We start from the raw sequence: 10,481 nt of genomic DNA, 5'->3' as shown, positions 1-10,481 counted from the left end.
CCATGGACATAGGAGCCTGGCGGCTGCAGTCCAGGTAATCACAGAGTCTGACCTGACTCAGCACAATACAACATGTCTCTAAGAAAGATTGTTACAACACGTAGTGATGTTTCCAAGAGATGTGGAATTTGTCCGTAGCATTTCGCTGGGTAATAGCTGGGTGAAATGACTAAGGATGCCTAAGATACATATGTTTTTTAATTCAAATAGCCACTCACAAAAGTTAACTCACAGACATAGAAAACAAATTTATGGTTATCAACGCGATAGTGAGGGGAAGGAACAAATTAGTAATTTGGGATTAACAGATACATACTCCTAGACAAATAACAAGATATAAATAATAGACAAATAACAAAGACCTACTGTTTAGCACAGGGTACTATATTCAGTATCTTGTAATACCTATAATGGAAAAGAATCTGAAAAATAATATATATATATGACTGAATCACTTTCCTGTACACCTGAAACATTGTAAATCAACTATACTTCAATTTTAAAAATGAACTCAAAATGGATTAAAGACCTAATATATGACCTGAAACTATAAATCTCCTAGAAGAAAACAGAGACAGAGCTCCTTGACATTGATTTTAGCAATGATTATTTGGATATGACACCAAAAGCACAAGCAATAAAAGCTTAAAGTAAACAAGTGGGACCTACATCAGACTAAACAGCTTCTACACAGCAAAGGAAACCATCAACAAAATGAAAAAGGCAGCCTATAGAATTGGAAAAAATATTTGCAAATCATATATACAAATAAGAGTCTAATATCCAAAATATATAAAGAACTCATTTATACAACTCAATTGCAAAAAAAAAAAAAAAATCTTAAAAAATGGGCAGAGGAAACAAATTTTTCCAAAGAAGATATACAAATGGCTAACAGGTACATGTAAAGGTGCTCAATGTCATTAATTGTCAGGGAAATGCAAATCAAAAGCACAATGAAATATCACCTTATGCCTGTTAGAATGGCTACTGTCCAAAGACAAGAGATATGTGTTGGAGAGAATATGGAGAAAAGAGAAGCTTTGTGTACCATTGGTAAGAATGTAAATTGATGCATCCATTGTGAAAATAGTTTTGAAGTTCCTCAAAAACTTAAAACCAGAACTACCATATGAACCATATGGTATGTACTTCTGGGTACATACCCAAAGGAAATGAGATCGCTATCTTGAAGAGATATCTGTTCCCCCATGCTCATTGCAGAATTATTTATAATCGCCAAGACCTGGAAACAACCTAAGTGTCCATCGATGGGTGAATGGGATAAAGAAGGTGAGAGCTTTATATCTATGGCTATGTGCTGTGCTCTGCTTCGTCATTTCAGTCACGCCTGACTCTTTGCGACCTTATGGAGCATAACCTGCTAGGATTCTCTATCCATGGGATTCTCCAGGCAAGAATACTGGAGTGGATTGCCATGTCCTCCTCCAGGGGATCTTGCTGATCCAGGGATCAAACCCGAGTGTCTTACATCTCCTGCATTGGTGGGCGGGTTCTTTACCACTATTGCCACTCGGGAAGCCCATCTATAGCTGTATACTATATCTATATCTATACACATTCATACACACACATACATACACATGTTGACTTAAAAAAATGCACAACGTGGGAGTTGCAAGTTAAGTTTTATTTGGGGCAGTATGAGGGCTGCAGCCCAGGAGACAGCACCTCGGATAGCTCTGAGAAACTGTTCCAAAGAGATGGGCGGAAGGACGGTATATATGATTTTGGTAAGAGGAGTAGTACATGCAAGCAAGCGCATTTATTTTTTTAGAGAGTTTCTGTTGGTCTCTTGAAGCTTCTGCTAGTCATGAGAAACAGTCATTACCATGAAGGATTTTAGTGCTTTTCTAGTTATGAGAAGATACACGAATTGGACTCATAAAATCAGCTCCTGAGAATAACTATCTGAAGACCTGTTCTGCCAGTTTCCAGGAGCACAGAATGCCTCACTCCAGCCCTCCACCCTGAACTGCAGTGGGGTGTTGGAGGTCAGCAGCTAACAGCAGCACATGATTTAATCTTGTAGCGGTAGATGGCAAGTGCCAATTTGTGGTTAACACACACAGTGAAATATTATTCAGTCATTAAAATGGCAGGAAGGAAATCCTACCATTTGTGACAGCATGGATGAAACCTAAGGGCATTATGCTCAGTGAAGTAAGTCAGAGAAAAACAAATACCGAAATAATCTCACTTATATATGGGGTCTAAAAGTCAAGCACATAGAAACAGAAATGTAGAAACATAATTTCGTTGCCAGGGGTTAGGAGATAAGAGAAGGGAGATGTTGGTCAAAGAGCATAAACTTCCAGTTAGTTACAGGATGAATAAATTCTGGGATCTAATGTATAGCATGGTGATTATAGTTAACAATACTATAGTTGACAAGGGCTTCCCTTGTGGCTCAGCTGGTAAAGAATCTGCCTGCAATGTGGGAGACCTGGGTTCAATCCCTGGGTTGGGAAGATCCCCTGGAGAAAGGAAAAGCTACCCACTCAAGTATTCTGGCCTGGAGAATTCCAGACTGTATAGTCCATGGAGTTGCAAAGAGTCGGACATGACTGAGCGACTTTAAAAAAAAAAATAGTTAACAATGCTTGGAAGTTGCTAAGAGAGTAGATCTTAAGTATTCTCATCACACACGCACAAAAGTAACTGTGAAGTGATGGATATGGAAACTATTGTGGTAATTGTTTCATATATATGTATATATATTTATTATATACAGATATATCTCATTTTATATGTATGTGTAACCAAAGTTTCAGATAATGTTGAATTGGCCAAAATCATTCAAATGGACTTTTTGGCCAGCCCAGTATTAACACTTTCAGTGCTTTCCCCTCATAGTTAACTATTTAATGCCTCTTAAAATGATTAAAAATTTAAGAATGAAGCACTCAATAGGTTGTGTGTGCTTCCTAATAGGTTGCTATGTTTGTAAAATACAAAAAATAAAAAACAAAAAAAACACGTTAAAATGTCTTTTCTCCAGGGAACTAAAAGCTGACCACTTATTTCAGATAAATAAACCTATTCTCAAAACAAGTCCATGATGAAGCAGTTATCGGCCAACTCTTTAGTACATTTTTACAGGAAAGTCAAATTATGTATACTCTCTTTTAACTTTGTCTTATCTTTTTGTTGGAAGATGTAGATAAGTATTATTGTCTCCATTTTACTGTCAGGGAAAGTGATAGTTACCCAAGCTCATCCATGTTTAGGAACAGAATCCAGAAATCCTGACTTTTACAACTCATCTAGACAAACACTGATTGGAGAATCCTTGCAGGGACTCACTTATGTAAACTAGGGAGGAAATAAGGTATAATCTGGTTCATAAATAATTCCTGTCCTCTCTAAAATAACCATATAATTAATTGTATAAAGATAAATTCTTTCATCCAGACAAGTTTTTCACTGTAGAAGGGAAATGTGCATGTGAAGGATTCACTTGATGGAGTTGGGAAATTGTCTGCATCACTTAGGATACATTTGAAAGTGCCTTAGTGTCTGGTACTGTTCTTGCATTACTGACCCCTCTAGGTTTACACATAGAAGTCACTGTATGCTGGGGATTGTTTATGAAAATAGACCCCTTCTCTGAAGAGGGTACCTGGCAACCAATTTACTCAACAGACTCATTCATGGTAAATGACTCATCTATGGATATTCAAAAGGAGTTACCCATAGGAATGGCCTTCGCCTCTTCAGAAAATGCTGTAAATCTTAAGACTTTGAGTCATGAGGCCACAGGGCTAGGAGTGGCATTCCTTAAGGGGCTAACCTCTGGTAATAAGAAAAAGGGATGGCCAAGTGGTTTTTATGGAGACAAGGGATGAGTCACCCTCTTGTCTTTCTTCCCAGTGATCTTCCAGGATAGATAAAGCTCATGCTCTTGCTCCTTAGTGGGCTTGCTTATGCTAATCATGTGCTTAGACATCTTTTTGGCTTCACTTCCTTAATTGCACATCCCCATGCAACACTCTTTGGTGTTAGATCCATGCCCCTTAAGCCAACAAAAGGGTTTTGCTATGATCCAGGTGTGTCTGGGAATTTATAATTTGTACACATGCAGTAAATGGCTCAGTAGTACCCAACCCAAAGCCTATAAAACTCTTCCAAGATAAGTGTATAAAGCAATCTACTAACATTGATAAAAACATTTTTGAGTAACTTCTATATACAAATCACTATGCTATTTGAAATAAGGGGCAAGCCCAGCATTAGCCCTCAAGCAATAGATTTGCTGATTTGTACTGATAACAGAGATTTTTAGGACCTTGATATGAAAACAAGGACCCTGGGAGAGGCAACTCACCAGGATGGAGAGGAGGAGCTTTGAGGAAGCTGGTGGCGTGCCAGAAGAACCAGAGGGCATCTGGACGAGGGGAACTTTTGTTAGAGAGTGCCAGGAGAGAGTAGCAGATGAAGAGGAGAGCAAAGAGTGAATTTCCGAGAGTGAGTAGAGAAGAGAGAATAAAATAAGTGGAGGAGAAAGCAGAACCAATTTTTAATAGGAAAATAGAATTGGAGACTTCTCTGGCGGTCCAGTAGTTAAGATTCTGTGCTTGCAATGCATGGGGTGAGAGTTCGATCCCTGGTCAACCTGACGTGTGGCCCAGCCAAAAAATAAAAGTAGAATTGGAGAGGACTATAGAGAGGACAGTAGGAAAATTATGGACAAATAAAAAGTGTGAGTGAGCTGAAACAAGGCAGAAAAGAGATAATGAAAAACTACCCAGAAACCAGCACAACACTGGGGCCAAATAAGGAAAGAATGTCTGACTAAAGATGAAGCTCTTATGAGAGATAAACAAAAATATGTTGATAATAAGTAAGGCAACAGAATACAGGAAAGCCAGATAAGGGAAAACAAATAGATCTTTCCAGTTTTCATATTCAGACCCTGGGGAATCCATGGCAAGTTTGGCAAATCTGTGTCCAAGGGGTATTAACATACAAGTGACAAGTGAGAAGTGGAGTCGGGCACTGGGACATTTGGTCTGTCTCATACCAACAACTGGATCCTGAACCTGGAATTATGTGGAGGGAGGGAATTATGCCAGACAGAGGGACTGAAAGGGATACTAGTGTTATGAGGAACAAAATACATCCTGTGAAGCAGAGAAATTTCCAGATCCAGGATGAAGTGATTGTGCCTGTGTCCTGTTTCAATTCCTGGTTGTTTGCACATACTCCCTTCATTTTAGAGGTATTTAATGGGGATCTAATATATGCTTCAACCATTTTGCAAAATCCAAGTCTTGAGGGAGTTCTTCAAAGCCTGGTCAACAAGTGAGATGGGATCAGTGGCAGTGACAAGCTCAGTGCTGGTTTGCAAGGTCCCCTGTTGCACTCTAACTAGAACTCCTCGGGAGTACAGTGGAAACCGTAGCCTGCTTTGAAGGGAGACCCCACCCCTTCTTGGATGGGAAAGACAGTGTCACCAGAAAAAAGGTCTCCTGGCACCACAGCAGGTAGAAAGGGCCTTCTCCAGCCTTGCATCAGCCTGGCCTTCTCAGTGATGCCTTGTCTGTCCCTGGAGCCTGACACTAGGGGCCTGGCTACTTCCCAGCTACCACCTAAACCCCAATGCCTGCCACAGCCACTTCTCTTGGTAACCGGGCTTCTGGAACACCCAGCAAGCCCTGTCACAGCTGCTGCCATTATTGTTGAAAAAGCCAGAACAAGGGTCTATGCATCAACCACTATCTGAACTGCCTCTTTACTTATTGATTTTTTTTTCCTTTTTGGCTGTACAAGCTTTTTGTTGCAGTGCACAGGCTTATTTGCTCCATGACATGTGGGATCTTAGTTCCACAGCCAGGGATCAAACCCTCATCCCTTGCACTGAAAGCTAAATTCTTAACCAATGGACCACCAGGGAAGTCTGTCTAAGCTGCATCTTTGAGGAAGCATCAAACTAGGAAAAGGATAGATAATGTATTCACTTGCTAGGGCTACTGAGACAAAGTTCTACAGGCTGGGTGGCTTCAACTACACAGATGTATTTTCTCACAGTTCGGGAGGCTGGAAGTCTGAGATCAAGGTGTCAGCAGGGTTGGTTTCTTCTCAGCCTCTCTCCGTGGCTTGCAAATGGCCCACTTCTCCCTGTGGCCTCACATGGTCTTTCCTCTATACATATGTTTGTCCAAATTCCCGCTTCTTATAAGGACATCAGACTTCCCTGGTGGCTCAGACAGTAAAGCATCTGCCTACAACACGGGAGACCCGGGTTCAATCCCTGGGTTGAGAAGATCCTCTGGAGAAGGAAATGGCAACCCACTTCAGTAGTCTTGCCAGGAAAATCCCATGGACGGAGGAACATGGTAGGCTACAGTCCATGGGGTCGCGAAGAGTCGGACATGACCGAGCGACCTCACTATAAGGACATCAGTATATTGAATTAGGGCCCACCCTAATAACTTAATTTTAACTTAACCTCTTTAAAGACCTTGTCTCCAAATACAGTCACATTCTGAGGTACAGGGTGTTAGAACTTCAACACGTGGATTTGGAGGACACAACTCAGTTCACAACAGAGAGAGAATGGGGAGGAGCGGGGAGGGGGTGACCGTTATTTCAGCTGGTGTGATCAAGGATCCTGTCTCCAGGGAGATGTAAACAATGAGGAGGGACCAGCACGAACAGCACTGAGAGCAGCAGCAGGGACAGGTGACAGGGCAGACACCTACTTGGCGTCTTCTCCGGCCCATTTCTCTCAGAAGCCCCCTCCCGCCATCTGAGCAAGAGAGGCTCCCAGCAGCCATGTTGGCACCACCTCTCACCCCCGCAGGAGTCGATGGAATCAGGAGCAAACTCTTGAAACAAGCTGAGCGTTTGGATTCTCTCACCTGGGAGCTTGCATGTGGGCCTCTGAGAGACTCAGTCAGTCGGTACATGTGGCTGCATCTGTACCATGTGAACTTGGGAGCCATGTGAAGTGAAGAGCAGAGAAAGCTGAAGAGATGAATCAAGAAGCCTCAAGGAGAGAAGAGACAAGACACACAGAGGGTTCTGACATATTTAAATGTCTGGTTCGAGGCCTTTTCAGAGCCCAAGTCTCGTTTCTGCATTTGGATTTTATGTGTCACTCTTGCCCACCACCCCTAACACTCCACCATTAAAAAAAAATCCTTTTGCTGCTTAGGTTTGCTAAAGCTGGTTTCTGTCATTTGCCATCAAGGAGCCCTAATATAGAACCCAGGCCCTCATAGGACTTCACTGAAGTCCATGTGACTTGTGGATGGCTGGGTCATCTCTGTGTGCATGCATGCTACTTAAGATTTGAACCAAAAAAAGGAAAAGAGAGAAAAAAAAATTGAGGGAGTGGTTAGGATTCTGGGCTTTCACCACCATGGCCTGGGTTCAGTCCCTGCTTGGGGAACGGAGATCTTGCAAGCCATGTAGCACGGCCAAAAAAAAAAAGGAATAAAGAAAGACTTGAATCAGAGAGAACTGGCTTTCAGTGTTGCTGCCATAGCTACTGCTACATGACTTATGTTCCAGGATTTCTACACAGAATCTTAACACTGCCCATCCACAACTCAGGGCCTAGGAGATACCCTGCTCTTGGGAAGTCTTCTCTGGAAACTTGGCATTGGGCAACACCTTCTCTACTAGGTGGCCTGTCCACTGTCAGCCCAGCCTTGCTTAGATCCACAATTTTCTGATCTTTGTCCCCAACAATCACTCATGAGTGCTGGCCTCCACCTTGCTACATTCTCCAGGACTGTCATTCTGCTCCTCACGTGCTCCTCGAGCGGATTCTATCCTCTTCTTCCTCCCCAAATCATACACACACACCCCCAAATTATGCAAACCCCTCTCCCCACACCGCAGAATCACATAGACTTGCTTTACATGGATTTCCCTCAGCCTGTTGCTAAAACTGGAGCAGTTGAAACACTCCCTGGGTGTGTCTTCTCCAACCTGCTGGTCTGTTAGGTTAGGAGAAGCTGAGAGGAGGAAACCAGCTGGAAAGCACGTCAGCCGCTATAGATAAGCATCACCTCCACAGAGCTACTGAGCTCTCAGTGCAAACAGAACTCTGGACACTGCCAACCCTGAGGCAGGGTGGGGTGGAACAGGATTGACAGACTCCCACTGGGAGATCAGTCCAATCTGCACACAGCACCATGCTGTGCACATTTTTGTCGCATCTGCTGGTCAGCAAGTGTAAATATCTCCATGGAATGAACTGGGAGATCTGTTTTGTGTAGAAAATAGGAGAATATGGAGGAAGATTCCCCCCTCTGCACATTTGAAGGGCATGCCATGTGCTCTGAACCCAAAAGGGCAGAACCAAGGTCATAAATCTCAAAGAGAAGCTGAGAGGCACACAGGTAAGCTGAGAGGCTGTTTACTATAAACTGTGGAAATCTATTGCCTAGAAAAGTACATTCTGAATCATACCCAGAGCGTGAGGCAGGGATAAGTGGTAAGTACTTTTCAGAGGAGGCCTTTTTCTTTCTAATCCAGTTTGTAAGTCAGAGCTCTCCAAACCCCTTGTTATCATTAGCTGTCAGATTAGAGCTGGATTGACAAGCTCCTGATATCATGATCACGGGACCCTGAGAGCTACTTGCCCGTGATCCCAGCAAGAGTAAAAGTCAATAGTCTTACAGTCCAATAGGAAGCTTCTGTTTGGGCTAAGTCTAGCATAGAGTTGGAGGTGGGGGTGGAATTGGGCCATGGAAAGTGAAGTTCATGTTTATAGAGTTGAAAATGAGTACTATAACAGTTAAGTTAATAAAAGCCCTTTCTAGGGGCAAAGGAAAAGTCAGAGCATGGTAATTTATTCCTGGTAATGTACTAGCATAAAAGTAAGAACAAATGTACCTGCTACTGGTATAAGATTCCAGTAGATTAAACTGTTATTTGTTATCTCCCTTGTAGATAAACCACAGATTCCACTGTAATCATTATCACTAGAAAAGAAAGAAAGTGAAGTCGCTCAGTCGGACTCTTTACGACCTGATGAACTGTAGCCTATCAGGCTCCTCCGTCCATGGGATTTTCCAGGCAAAGGTACTGGAGTGGGTTGCCATTTCCTTCTCCAGGGGATCTTCCTGACCCAGGGATCGAACCCGGCTCTCCCACGTTGTAGGCAGATGCTTTACCGTCTGAGCCACCAGGGAAATCCACCTGATGCTCATTAAGCCTCTGCCAGTTCACTTCTTCCTTCATTCATCATGTTGTCATTCAGACATAATCATGTCTACTGTTTTCCAGACACCATGGTAGAAGAAGACATAAAAGTGAATAAGACACCCTCCCATCCAGTTCTAAACTTTCTCTTGTGAACCTTTCCTGTTCAAGGGAAGCCCCCAACTGGGTCAGGAGCCCCCAACTACTGGGTCAGGCACACACGTAATAAACTAAGTACAGGGACTTCCTTGGTGGTCCAGTGGTTAAGACTCTGCACTTCCACTGCACAGGGCATAGGTTCCATCCCTGGCTGGGGAACTAAGATCTTACAGTCTGTGCTCAGCCAAACAAAAAACCCCAACTAAGTACTATAAGCTGTGATAATAGCTGGAGTATAGGAATATGACACATTCTAGGGGAGGACAGAGCAAGGAACACTGTATTCTTCCTGGGAATGGGAAAAGGTGGAGCAGAGTCAATGGAGACAGCTTGACCAAAGTCACTGAGGGTAGGTGTGCCGGGCATGGTAGCAATGATAAGAGTCAAGGTTTAATTGGGTTTATTACATGCCAAGAGCCAGGTAGGATTGTTCTCCTCATTTTGCTGATGAGGACACTGAAACACAGAGTCAAATAACACAGAGTCAAATAACTCAGGGTCACACAACCATGGCAGAATTGAAGTCTGGAGCCAGGGCAGGTTGGTCTCAAGTCTATGCAGTGAACCACGATGCTATACTGTCTGATCTGGGAGGTACTGGGCACATAGTGGTAGGTGTGCTGTATTCAGATTCTAAATGGACTTTAATGCCATATGCTTTATCCTAGGATGAGGGAGCCTTTCTAAACAGGCATGAATAAATAATAAATGAACAGACATAGATGTTTGCTTTGGGGGGATAGAACAAGGGCTGGATGACTGATGAAAAAGAGAGAGACTGAAAGAAGGCGACCCATAGAGACTATTGTAATACTTTAAAGAGAATATCCAGAGTAGGGGTAATGGGAACAGGAAAAGGTTATCTCATTATCTCACCGAGGAAGGTTTGGAGCTGGATGACAAATACCTGGCACGTGTACCACCACCTGAAGCAGAACTGATGACTGATCACTGTACTTTTCTTGGTGAGGTCACATGCTGCCTCAGCATCCTTCTCAACACAGCGGTGCTCCAGGCACCGACTGCTAATTGGTTAGAGTCGGTACCTTAGATGAAACCTGCTAGCCGTCCCTGTTGATATAGATATTCTAGGTGTGGAATTCAATGGAAGACAGAGGCCTGGAAAATGAATGGCATCTCCC

The sequence above is a fragment of the Giraffa tippelskirchi genome, chromosome 7 (genome assembly GCF_054371585.1).
Source record: "Giraffa tippelskirchi isolate mGirTip1 chromosome 7, T2T-mGirTip1v1.2.pri, whole genome shotgun sequence".
NCBI classification, from domain to species: Eukaryota; Metazoa; Chordata; class Mammalia; order Artiodactyla; family Giraffidae; genus Giraffa; species Giraffa tippelskirchi.
Note: the sequence above shows the minus strand (reverse complement) of the source record.